Source organism: Pygocentrus nattereri, chromosome 22 (genome assembly GCF_015220715.1).
Source record: "Pygocentrus nattereri isolate fPygNat1 chromosome 22, fPygNat1.pri, whole genome shotgun sequence".
Taxonomy (NCBI): domain Eukaryota; kingdom Metazoa; phylum Chordata; class Actinopteri; order Characiformes; family Serrasalmidae; genus Pygocentrus; species Pygocentrus nattereri.
The window spans coordinates 34,382,939-34,396,780 of NC_051232.1; the positions used below are offsets into that span (position 1 = coordinate 34,382,939).

The following is a 13,842-nucleotide window of genomic DNA, read 5'->3' on the forward strand; positions in this document are numbered from 1 at the left end:
AGTGGAGATTCAGGTTTATTTACGTCCAGACTTACACTGTAAAAACTGGCTCAGTTCAACCGAAAGCAAGTACACTAGTTTTCTTTTTGTTTGCTGTCGTTTCAGTCAAAGCATGTTTTGAGTTGAATAAAACCAGTTTCTTGTTACTATATGATGTATTTTTTATGTTGAATACGTTTGTTATACACTCACCAGTCACGAGTAGAGGTCATCAGGTGGGATCTCACCTGCAGTAAATGGAGGGTTAGTCAGGTGAAAAGTTGCCTCAGTGTCCTCAGTGAGAAATGATGAGCTCACGGGATGTTTCATGGGTAAAATGCATGGGATGGAACAGGCTCCGCAGTGGTTAGGGGTGTGGCCATGCAAATTACCTCTCACATGCTCAGAGCCGTCACGGTTTCACTTGTCGCATTGTGGTTGTGTTTAATCGTGTACTTTTCAGTTTTTCTAGTGTCTTTAAGTGTTTCATGGAATGGGTGCTTGTCAAAAAATGTAATAATGCTCACAGTATTATTATTTATAATATTATATATATTAGATTTTGATACAGATGGTGACTAATGATTCAAGTTAGCAGTTGACATTAAATAATAAATAAAAAACTTTTTTTTTAAATAAAGTCTTCAATTAACATACACATATATCACCTAAACACGGTGAACTTATGCAAGAATGCAACTTTTTTTTTCAGAACATTTGTGTAGCTTCCCCTGTAAAAATGGTATTTTCAGCAGTGCTGGACAGTACCTGAGTAACTGAGTACCTGAGTAACTGAGTACCTGAGTAACTGAGTAACTGAGTAACTGAGTAAATGTAATTGGTTTCTGTACTTTAGTATTTTTGGTGTATCTGTACTGAACTTTCTCCGTTCTGGGCGTCTTTTTCCTTTCACTCCACTACATTTCAGAGTCTAATATCCGACTTTTTCCTCCTACATTTTGAGAAATCTGTCGTTCCTTTTGGTTTCTGTGTGTATAAAAACGTCACATGTCAAAACGAAAGAAGCGCAAAGCCAGAGCACCAATCAGGGCCCAGCGGTCACTTTGTTTAGAGCTGGTTTTGACCTGTCGGTCATACCGACCCAGTGCAGCACGCGGTTCAACATCAGCGCAGCAGCGTAAAACTTTGGGAGAGTCTGTTCAACATAAATGATGAACTAACCTAACTTTGTGTAAATAGAGCTCAATATAGAAATATGTCCACATATGCAGTCGAGACTGACGCGGCTTTTTTCTGAATTTCTACAAACACCATTTCATTTTATAGTAAATGAGTTTGGGCTGGTTTATGTTTATGAACAGACGCCTACAGATCAACATAGTAAAGGAGCTCATCTGTGATCCTGAGTTTAAAGCCAGTTTTTATTCAACTTAAACTTGGAACTAAGTTGTAAATAAATCTGAAACTGAAACTTTGCTTGTGTGTAAAAAGTGATTTCAGAGCCACTCGGTTCTCCCTGATGGAAACTGTTTACCTTCAGTGTTTTGTGCTTCTGATCATTTTAATAGACGTCAGCGTCACTAATTAATGACCTTCTATTAAAAGACTGGTTTACCAAGAGAGACGCTGGAGGACTTTCACCTGAAATGAGTTCATGAAGCCAGTCTGGTTATAAAAATGATAACAGGACATCAGAGCCAGAATTCCTCTTTTAGTACTTTTACTTTATACTTAAGTACATTTGAAGGGAAATACTTTAGTACTTTTACTCAAGTGGAGGTCTAAAGGGAGGAACTTCTACTTTTACTGGAGGAATATTTTACCTTGGGGGTCTCGACTTTAACTCCAGTACATGATTTGTGTTCTCTTCTCTTCGTCTCCTGTTATAACGGATGAACACAGTGTGCTTTAGTGAGCCATGTGAACGTTCACTGGCGCTTTCTGGCCTCAAACCAACATTGAAGACGCTCTGCTGCAGAAGCTTCACCCCACACACACCCCTCAAACACCCCACACCCCTCACACTCCACACACACCCCTCAAACACCCCACACCCCTCACACTCCACACACACCCATCACATACCACACACCCCACACCCCTCACACTCCACACACACCCATCACATACCACACACCCCACACACCCCTCACACTCCACCCACACCCCACACACACTCCACACTCCACCCACACCCCACACACACTCCACACACACCCCACAGACCCACCACACACCCATCCCACCCATGACACACACACCCATCCCACCCACCACACACCCCTCACACACCACACACTCCACACCCCTCACACACCCCCCACACCTCTCACACACCACACACCCCTCGCACCCCCATCCCACCCCTCACACACCACACACCCCTCACACCCCCATCCCACCCATCACACACCCCTCACACACCACACCCCTCACATTCCACACACACACACATCACACACCCCACACATTCCTCACACACCCATCCCACCCATGACACCTCACACACCCCTCACACCCCACACACACCCATCCCACCCATCACACACACCACACACCCCACACACCCATCACACCCCCCACACACACATCACACACCCCACACACACCCATCCCACCCATGACACACCCCACACCCCTCACACACCCCACACAACACACCCCACACACACTCCACACACACCCATCACACACCCCACATCCCTCACACACGCCACACCCCTCACACTCCACACACCCCTCACACTCCACACACCCCTCACACACCACACACGCCACACCCCTCACACACCCCACACCCCTCACACAACAGAAAACCATCAAGATATCTCTGATGACTTTGCTTCAGAAAATCAAGAGAGCAGCAACGATGCACAGCCCACGTTCAAACATGCTGTCATTTCTTTAATCTGTCGTCATTTTAGGGGGTTTCATCATTTTAGGTTGGGGTGTAGGATGATATTAGATATTAGAATGTTAAAGCAATCTATGTAGATAAGCACTGTTCTGATTGGCTGTTTGGAAACACTTCTTATAACTTCGGGTTGGTGCTTTGATATCACAGCAACAGCGCATACAAAATGAGCTGTGCCTGCATAACCATGTTTCAGAAATAAAAAAGTGAGACGACGCGTTTAGTTCAGACAGGCCATAGCTCACATGCTGTTCCAAACACCTCTGGAGCTCTTACCCTCACTGAGAAGACTAGTCAAGAAATACGTATAGACTTAAAGCTATTGGCCTGAAACTGCAGCCTTTGTACAAGCATTCATTCAATGTGTGAACAGTGTGAAACTACAAACGAGGCTCTGTCTGAAACGGTCTAGAGTTTAGGAAGCTGTGAACAGGTCAGTAGTAGTTGTTTGATTTAAACCCACTCTGTTAAGCAGAGCTCTCTGATGGGGCAAATCTGGTTCTGTGCGCTGGGATTGTCGTTCGTGGTGACTCAGAAAATTAGCACAGTTACTTTATAGCTGTATCAAGGACCGACTAAGAGAAGCTGCTTATGGTTTTACTTTCTGGTTTCCAGTAGAGGGCACACCTTTAGATCCCTTTATGAACCCATGGGATTCCTTTCGAATCAGCCACCTGTTAAAGCTTCAGGAACACGTCAGTTCAGCACAGACCACCAGCGCACGTTTCTCAAACCACGTTCTGGCCTTCATCCGCTGAGTTATGAGAAGATGCATGTTCAGGAGCACAGATGGGAATTTTTTTTTGCGTGTCTTGGAATCTTCAAGACAAACCCCCAGAAAAGGCTGCTGTGTGTGAAGCTCAGTGGCTTACTGGGAAAAGCCTCTGCCTCGGGCGTGGCAGTCTGGTGTGGCATGAGGCTGGAAGAGAGAAGACAAGAGAAGCAAACAAACAACCTGCAAGTTTTTAGTTTAGTAGTTTTTAGTTTAGTAGTTTTCAGGTTAAGTCCACTCTTTTTACCATGATTTCTGCATCGCCACCTCTTGCGATAGCCTCCTGATGTCGGTGTCGGGGCGTCTACCAGTGAGCCGCCGGCTCTCACAGGCTGTTTTTTTTAAACATTTGTCTTTGATTTTGCCGTCTTTACTGATAAAGACATGCAGGCGTGAGGTCTGAAGGGGGATTTGAACCCACCACCTTCTGACTGTAGACATATCATTTATACCAGCGAGCCACAGGCCAAACAGAGCAGTGCTTTTTTTTGGACATTTGTCTTTAAGATTCCCAGGTTGTGCCTCTACCTACGTTTGGGAACAGCTGGTGCCAGGATGATTTAAGGAATCGATGGTTCCAAAAGGCGGTTCCAGTTCTGGAGGACTTACCGTAAAAGTGAAGACTGAACGCTTTTAGCCTTACAATAAACACTTGTAACAACACCACACTTTTCACGTGCCTGTTTTAGGAAGAGTTACATTTTGCATGAAAGTTGTTTTACACTGAAACAGCTGTGGTAGAATTATCAGAACAATGGCCAAAGGTTTACATCAAGGTGAAGACCAGTTCTGAAACATTCAGGGAAACAGCAAACACTCAGTAGCAGTAATGCTAATGAATCATTGCTCAGTATCAGTGATTGTAGCGTCTGTTTGCTGTAGAAACAAAAACATGCAGGTGAGTCTTGTTTGTTGTTTTTTTTAATGAAGTTCTGTGAAAATGATTAGAAACTTTTTATTTCAGTAGTTTAGCTTTATTTACCCCTGTTCTCTGAGGACCTGCTCTTGGGTGCCCTCTGCTGTTTACCAGTGATGTATTTGGAGACAACCACTCCAGCTGATCAGCTTCTTCTGAAGTGCCTGACTGGCTGAATCAGACGCATCTGTGTCGGCTCTTACCGCACTATTGAAGGACAGTCAAAAAACGCTGACGGCCTTAAAATAAGACAGCGGCTTGAACAGTGTAGAGCTGCACCATTGGCTGGTGATGAGGAGGGACAGTGTAGAACTGCGCCATCTGCTGGTGATGAGGAGGGACAGTGTAGAACTGCGCCATCTGTTGGTGATGAGGAGGGACAGTGTAGAGCTGCACCATTGGCTGGTGATGAGGAGGGACAGTGTAAACCTGCGCCATCTACTGGAGGCTTTCAAAACAGTTTAAAGTCACCAGAGAAGATTTCAGGTCACCAGGACATTCAATACCACTTATTACCTTATTCTTTTTTTCATTATCAAATTGTCTGAAGACTAAAGGACGGAACGACAGGTTATTGAGTGTATCTTAGAAACAAATGTCATTTTTTTACATTATTGGTTCACAGCAGTCACACCAGAATTGGCCCAGTAATATAGACTCAAGGCAAAGCTGCTTTCAGCTCTAAAGCATGTGGCCCTATTTTGGCCTCAGTGCCTAACATCTGCCCAGTCGTCAACCAGCGCTCGCGCGTGAAAGCCATTGTGTTTCTGTTGGCTCCTGATGGTTTTGTAATCTGTTTTGTCGTTTTTAATGGGTTCATATCACAATGTAAAGAACCCTAATGGCTTAACGGTTTCCAACCACAAGCTTCCTGTAGAACACCTTTACATCCCAATATGGTACCATCAAATGAACTTAGAATCAGACGTTGGTCACCTGTTAAGCCATTAGGATCCTTTACGTTGTGATATTGACCCATGAAAACAGCCAAAACACATCACAAAACCCCAAATCACAATGTTTTCTATGGGTTTTCTCAGGATGAGGCTGACGCATATGACACGTTATGCTGTACCGTGTGTGATATGCAGCACCGCCCGTTCTGAAAAAACGTTCCAATGCGGTTAATGAATCTCAGAGTCTGGAAGCAGCGCTCACCCTTACAAGCACTGTCCGTATCTTAAGTGTAAACTGCTAGCTTGTTATTCAAATAGAATGTTTCTGACATGTTTTTATATATTTGAAATTTAGATTTCCATTGATTATCATCATGCATAGCTCTCATCCATGAGGAAAAATGAAAAATATCACAGCAGTAAAATTTGAAAATTATCTTGCAAATGTTTTTATTTTATCAGTCTGTGAGAAAAGACGAGTCGGTGTACTTCACCCTTCAGAAATGAGCTGTAAATTGTTCAAAAGCTGATGAAATGTTGTAAATATGTTTGTTTTCTTTCTCTCTACCAGATCTTATCATGTTAACACTGTGATGCTTTCAGGGAACTGGGTCTGGATTTTGGCCTCTGGACCTTCATTCCATGCTGAAAAGTTCCTGGTTGTTGGTCTGACTTCAGTCTGAAAGCGTCATTCAGTTGGATTTTCTGCAGCACAAATAACCTTCCCAGAATGCTAGACACCAAGAATCTCATGGACTTCTTCTTCTTCCACATGAGTTTTGCATATATTTGCATGTTAATGAGCAAGCGACCAATCAGAGGAGTCAAGTAATTAAAAATTCCATTGAGTCTTTATAAAGCTTGTGATGTGAACGGTGTTCTCGATGACGGTGAAGACGAGAAAAACTCTGAAAAACAGGTATTTCTACCACAATTGAGAAGCCTAGTCCCACAGAGTAAATACCAGCATCGCAAAAGAGGTTCTCTTGTTCAAAGTGCTTTTTAAAACGCTTCGTATAGCATTTCTTCTTTCCTTGACCTCAATTCTTTCTACACATTGGCTGTGTCCCAGGCCAGGACCTCGGCTGTTGGGCGGTGGACACGGCCCAGGCCGAGGGCCTGGCCTGGGCCGTGTCCACCGCCCAAAGTCCTGGCCTGGGCCCTGTCCACCGCCCCACGGCCGAGGGCCTGGCCTGGGCCGTGTCCACCGCCCAACGCCCGAGGGCCTGGCCTGGGCCGTGTCCACCGCCCAACGCCCGAGGGCCTGGCCTGGGCCGTGTCCACCGCCCACGGGCCGAGGGCCTGGCCTGGGCCGTGTCCACCACCCTGGCCTTCGCCCACGGGCCGAGGGCAGGGCATGGCATGGGCCGTGTCCACCGCCCTGGCCTTCGCCCAACGGCCGAGGGCCTGGCCTGGGCTGGGCCGTGTCCACCGCCCAAGGGCATGGCCTGGGCCGTGTCCACGGGCCGAGGGCCTGGCCTGGGCCGTGTCCACCGCCCTGGCCTTCGCCCACCGCCCGAGGGCCGTGTCCACGTTCTCCATTAGGCCTGAAGCGCTATCGAATCTCGAAGAATCAGCGCTCTGACCACATGGTAGAACATGGCAAATTAAATTTGGGCTAGCACATTTGCTCCACCCCTTCACTGCCAAAGAGGCGGTCCTCCTGCCTTCTGTGGGCGGGACTTGAGACTAGCCAGTGTTTGACTAGCCTACCATCTCTATAGCCTCAGATGGGACCTGAAGCAGTTTGAGCAGCCCAAATTTATAAGAGTAAAAACAGATATAAACGTGTTAACTGCTTCAAGACTACTTGTCACATTGATGGTAAGTTTTGATATCCAGATATGGTAATATGCTAATTTGGGTTACCATAAATGAGAAGCTTGAAGCTCCACGTTAAGATTGGCTGATGAAGCAGTTTCCTCTCTGTTTGACACTGTGGTCAGAAACTTGTAGTGGTCAGGAATATTGCACAGTTACAGCAACAAGCCTCATGTTGGAAATACCAGCAACATATTTTGACGCTCCCCTGTTCCACTTTAGACAAGAGACTTTAAACATGTTGTTTTAATCACATCGTGAAGAACAAGCTTCCTCTTATGAATAGCAGCTTTGAGGACTGGCTCTCAAATTGATGGTAACTTCTTGTCATTTCCTGATGAGAATATGATAATTATGCAATTTTTTGAATCACCATGAATGAGAATCCTAGAGCACCACGTTAGATGTGACCAACCAAGCTGCAAACTCTGTTTGACATCTTGAATTTCTGAAATGTTCTTTCTGCTCAGTTTAAGGTCAATTATGCAAAATTGTTTTTAGATTATTAAGTAATATCATACAACACAGCCTGTCACAATCATAGACATGGAAGTTACAAACTTCTAGACCATTGCACCCAGAAATTTTCCATTTTATAGTTTCTAAGTACTTTAGCACCGGTCTTCACATTGATGGTAAACAGTTCTGTGACACAATGCTTTGTGCAATGCCGCCACGTTAGTACCCCACAAAAAAGACTTTTAAAGTCCTGACAGCTTTCTCCAAGTGCAGAATAAGAAAATGAACAGTGTGGTTTCAATCAGGCACTTCTGAAGAAGCTAATTAGCTGGAGTGGGTGTGGCTCATTACAGGAATCTCCACCCCTCTCATTACTGACCTGTTTCACTTGCTAACACACAAAGCTCCTATTGTGAGGCACCAGTGAAGCCTGGAGTGTGAACCTCCTCCATTGTTGAGTCACATAATCCACCCAGATTCCACGGTCAGGTTTCTGGACCTTCAACGGTCACCAGTGCTGCAGATGGAGTGGGATTCAGGATGCTGTCCTGATGATAACAGGTTCTATCAACAGAACGGAGGTCTCCTCTCATATTTTAATATTATGTAATGAAGTATTTTGTCCCTGTAAGTCTTTAATCAGATAAACTCAGACACTCTAGTTTCACTGGGTGTGAAAAGAGGAGGGGTGAGAACCCCCTCAACAAAAAATGGGCACTTCACCCTTTGGGTATGAAAAATCCGAAACAATTATCAAATCAAATTTATTTGTAGCGCTTTTTACAACAGATGTTGTCACAAAGCAGCTTCACAGAATTCCAGAAAAGACAGGGTTTGAACAAGAATGTAAAAAGCCCCCGGCAGGCAAGCCAGGGGCAACAGGAATAGGAATAACTCCCTCAGAACTGAGGAAGAAACCTTGGGAGGAACCAGGCTCACCAGGGGGGACCCATCCTCCTCTGGTCAAACTACCTACAAGTGATTATATTACTAATATTAATAGCAGTAATATTGGTAGTAGGAATAGCTGGGAGTCCATGAGAACATCAGTGTAGGGTGGGCAGGTGGTGGTAGCTGGGGCGTGGGCAGCTGGTCTGAAGTGGGTAGCAGGAGGGCTCAACAGTCAGTCCTTCAGTGTCCGGCCAGACAGGTAGACGGTTGTATACTCAGAAAAAAGGCAGGGAGAGGGAATTAGTTTTATTCTGTCTGTTTGTACGTAAAACAAGGGGATGTATTGTGTCTATGTGTCTCGGCCAATTCTGGCATAACTGTAATGCAGCAACAGTGAAGTCGGGCCAGATTCTAAAGATTACAGTTGTTTCTATAGAATTTTCTAAAGATTATAAGATTTTTGACTTGAATATCTGATAAATATTTTAATGAGGAAGTTAAAGACAAAATAATGTTTAACTGAAAGTCCTGGTGACCTGAAATCTTCTCTGGTGATTTTAAACTACATTGAGGGTCACCAGCAGGTGGCGCAGTTCTACACTGTCCCTCCTCATCGCCAGCAGATGGCGCAGTTCTACACTGTCCCTCCTCATCACCAGCAGATGGCGCAGTTCTACACTGTCCCTCCTCATCACCAGCAGATGGCGCAGTTCTACACTGTCCCTCCTCATCACCAGCAGATGGCGCAGTTCTACACTGTCCCTCTTCATCACCAGCAGATGGCGCAGTTCTACACTGTCCCTCTTCATCACCAGCAGATGGCGCAGTTCTACACTGTCCCTCCTCATCACCAGCAGATGGCGCAGTTCTACACTGTCCCTCCTCATCACCAACAGGTGGAGTTCATCACTAATTAAAGGCTTAAGAGACGCCGCTGAGGTTAAACCGTAAGATCTCCTTCAGCTGCAGTGACCTCAGTTCAGCTCACACAGCCCTCAGCTGGAGCTCTGACTGAACTCTTTATCTAGAACACCAAGGCGAGAACCACAGCACTACAAAAGATATGTGGTTAACTAAACTCCCCAAAAAGAGAAAAGTGGACGAGTTCAGGTCTTTAACTTTCTTTAGGTTTGCAGTCTCTCCAACCGTCTTAAACTATCGCCCAGGTGAGGAGAAAGTCACTATAGTCACTACAACAGAGCACTAAGAGCACCAGGATGGAACCCAGAACAGCACCACTGATCTTTCTGCAGTTAGCACTTTGTAAACACCTCACAAAAGTGATGTAAGAATCTGATGCTAACATTATTAGCATGTGTGCTAGCAGTTAGAGATCGTTCCTGTTGATTCTGCTCATTAACGAGGAAAACACTGGCAGTTCAGCCGTCCTGAGGCTTGTAGACGGAGCTCTGAGCTGACCTGGTCTGCTGAAGACTCACTGCCTCTGTTTTGTTCTTGTAGCTTTACATTTTCACCCTGTTCACTAAAATAACAGCAGCACTTCGATTCAGAACAATGTCTGACCAGCCTACCGGACTGTGGAGCCGCTCCTCTTCCTCCATTTGGCGTCGCTCTCCTTCTAACGCGACACCTCATTGGCTGGTCTGTTAACATGTCATTGGCTGATTGGTCCGTTATTACCACAGACTCGTGGCCGTGCGAGAGGCGCCGTTTAAACGCGTCCAACTCGAGTTTAAAGCTCGTAAAAACAGAACCGCGGCGCTGAAATGTTTGATGCTGTTCTGTGTTTGGAAAATGAATTCTTTAATATGCAGAATGTTTAAGCGGTTATAAGCTTTGAACGCCCTCTAGCGTTTGAGAAAGCCGAAGACATTACAGGCTGTAACTCTCCCCTCTACAAGTTCTCTGCTGCCCTGGGCTGCTTGGAGAAAGACCTGCCGTCCAGAACTGGAAACGAGTGGCCCATGTCGTCCCTCTCAAGGCGGCCACGGACCACGAGCTGCTGGGTGGAAGCAGCAGCGCCAGAGGGGGGATTTTAATTAGAGATACACTCGTTAAATAACTGGACAGTCCTGGCCGACAGTCCTTAACAGTGGACACCCAGAAGCAGCAGATGGACGGCTGCAGTAAAACACACCCAGTAGAGGTTTAAGGTTCTAGCTTTAATCAGTGAAACAGGTCAGGTGTTTGTGCGCTGACCAAGTGAATTTGGAGAAACGCACAAGGCTCTCAAATCCCGGAGTTTGACCCGAGTTTGTTTTTCTGAAATTAAACAGTTTTACTGTTTTCCATACTTGTGTTTACCAAGACAAACGTTCCACACCACGCTGCTGTTCTGGGACACAGGGATGAGGAAGAAGCCATTCCTTCCACAGTCCAGCACAAATGGATCAATGAAACCTGCTGATTTCCAACCTTCTGGTTTTACTTTCTCATGGTTTCTGATAGAGATCACTCCTGTAGATCCCATTAGGAAACCATCAAATTCAAATCTGCCACTCGTTAAACCGTTAGACACACTCCAGTTCACCACAGACCTCCAGCACACTTTTCTCAATGTTGGGGCTATCAGGGGAAGGCCTGGGTGGTGGACCACTCCAGCTGATCAGCTTCTTCTGAAGTGCCTGACTGGCTGAATCAGACGCATCTGTGTCGGCTCTTACTGCACTATTGAAGGACAGTCAAAAAACGCTGACGGCCTTAAAATAAGACAGCGGCTTGAAACTGCGTTGTGCCTGTTCATATGGTTTACTTAAAAAACCCTGAGAAGACTTTCATCTGTGTGCTTTGGGTAAGGATCTTCTATTACAGTGCAAAATGGAAGGAACCTCTAGATTACAGACACTATAGTGCCTCAGAAGTGTTCACCATCAATGTGAAGCCTGGTACTAAAACACTTAAAAACTGTTAAACAGCAAACACACATCTGTAAAATGATCTGGAGTTTAATCTCTATGACTGTTACAGACTGTGCTCTGAATAAAAACAGCTCCAACCCAAACTCTCTGCTTGGTTGGTCAATCTTGGTTCAGTGGTTGAGGATTTTCATTCATGGGGACTCAAAAATGAGCAGAATTACCTTGTCAAGAACCAACTAGAGGTTACCACCAACTTGAGAACTAGTCCTGAAACTGCTGCTGTTTATGAGAAGAGACTTGGCTTTTGTAATGTGATAAAAACAAATAACAATATCTGTAACCGAACAAGCGTTTCTCAAAAATACAAAAAGCATTACTCAAGCAGCCACAAGCACAAGATATTGCAAAAATTACTACCACTTGGAAATTTCTAACCACAGTATCAAACAGAGAATCAACAGCTTTGTTGGTCCATCTTAGCTTGGAGCTCCAGGCTTCTTCTTTATGGTAGCTCAGGAAATTAGCATATTCCCAGGTGTGGAAGACAGTTAAAGTTACCCTGAATTTACCAACTAGTCTTGAAGTAGTTATTGTTCAGGGCGCTTTTTTTTTAATATAAATTTGGGCTGCTGAGTGCCTTCTTTCCGTTGTGATGGTTTGCCTCAAATCCTTCCTAATCTCGGCAGGACTGAGGAACCACCTCCTATGCAATGGCGAGCGGCGCAAATGCATCAGTTAAAATTTAATCTACCTTTCCTCCGGCCATCGGGGAAATGCCTGGCTGGTGGACGTGGCAAACGCTACGGCTCCTCTCGGGCCGTCGGGGGAACACCTGGCTCGTGGGCACGGCTAGGGATCCTCTCGGGCCGTCGGGGGAACGCCTGGCTCGTGGGCACGGCTAGGGCTCCTCTCGGGCCGTCGGGGGAAGACCTGGCTCGTGGGCACGGCTAAGGCTCCTCTCGGGCCGTCGGGGGAAGGCCTGGCTCGTGGGCACGGCTACGGCTCATCTCCGGCCGTCGGGGGAACGCCTGGCTCGTGGGCACGGCTACGGCTCCCCTGCGGCCGTCGGGGGAACGCCTGGCTCGTGGACACAGGGCGACGGCTCCCCTGCGGCCGTCGGGGGAACGCCTGGCTCGTGGGCACGGCGACGGCTCCCCTGCGGCCGTCGGGGGAACGCCTGGCTCGTGGGCACGGCGACGGCTCCCCTGCGGCCGTCGGGGGAACGCCTGGCTCGTGGGCACGGACACGGCTCCCCTGCGGCCGTCGGGGGAACGCCTGGCTCGTGGGCACAGCTACGGCTCCCCTGCGGCCGTCGGGGGAACGCCTGGCTGGTGGACGTGGCCAACGCTACGGCTCCTCTCGGGCCGTCTGGGGAACGCCTGGGTCATGGGCACGGCTACGGCTCCTCTCGGGCCATAGAGGGAACGCCTGGCTCGTGGGCACGGCCACGGCTCTTCTCGGGCTTTCGGGGGAATGCCTGGCTGTTGGACACGACTATGGCGCCCGTCGGGGGAACGCCTGGCTCGTGGACACGGCTACGGCTCCCCTGCGTCCGTCGAGGGAACGCCTGGCTCGTGGGCACGGCTACGGCTCCCCTGCGGCCGTCGGGGGAACGCCTGGCTCGTGGGCACGGCTACGGCTCCTCTGCGGCCGTCGGGCAACACAAACCATTTCTGAGAAGCATTTTGCAAAACCTGATCCCTGTTGCGATTCTGCTATTTACTCTGTGGGACTAAGCTTCTCAATCGTGGTAGAAACATCTGATTTTTAGTGATTTTCTCGTCTTCACCGTCATCGAGAACACCGTTCACATCACAAGCATTATAAAGTCTCATTTTAATTTTTATGTCATTGACTTCTCTGATTGGCTACTTGCTCATTAATATGCAAATATATGCAAAAGCCATGTGGAAGATGAAGAAGTCCATGAGATTCTTGGTGCCTTGCATTCTGGGAAGGTTATTTGTGCTGCAGAAAATCCACCTGAATGACGCTTCAGACGGATCTTTCAGACTCATCTCAGACCAACAACCAGGAACCTTTCAGCATGGAATGACGATCCAGAGGCCAAAATCCAGACCCAGTTTCCTGAAAGCATCACAGTGTTAACATGATAAGAGCTGTCAAAGAAAGTCAAAGCAGTTAAACGTGTCTACAACATTTCATCGGTTACTACACAGTTTACTCGCCCCACTCACTCAGCAGCTGGACAACGTCAAAACAACTGTGATGGTAAAATGTTACTACTAGCAATTCTATCATTTACTCCAAGATTATAAATATTCAGAAACTGTCATTCACATAAAAAAATCATAACAACATTAATCAGGTGAACATCAGGACACAAGAAGCAGAACAGAGAGCAGCTAAAAACTGATACCACCTAAAATCTACATCAGTACCATAAAGATAAA

The 13,842-nt window shown here is 46.7% G+C and overlaps 1 protein-coding gene across 2 annotated transcripts in view; it reads right to left on the reverse strand.

Annotated features, from left to right (window-relative positions):
* Positions 1-443, reverse strand: part of LOC108412151 (apolipoprotein L6-like) — a 2,457-nt gene extending 2,014 nt beyond the window's left edge. For both annotated transcript variants that reach the window (XM_037532718.1, XM_017684069.2), the window contains exon 1: positions 193-443. The gene's annotated coding sequence lies outside the window, so the exon portion shown is untranslated. The remainder of the gene's footprint in view (positions 1-192) is intronic.
* Between the last annotated feature and the right edge of the window lie 13,399 nt (positions 444-13,842).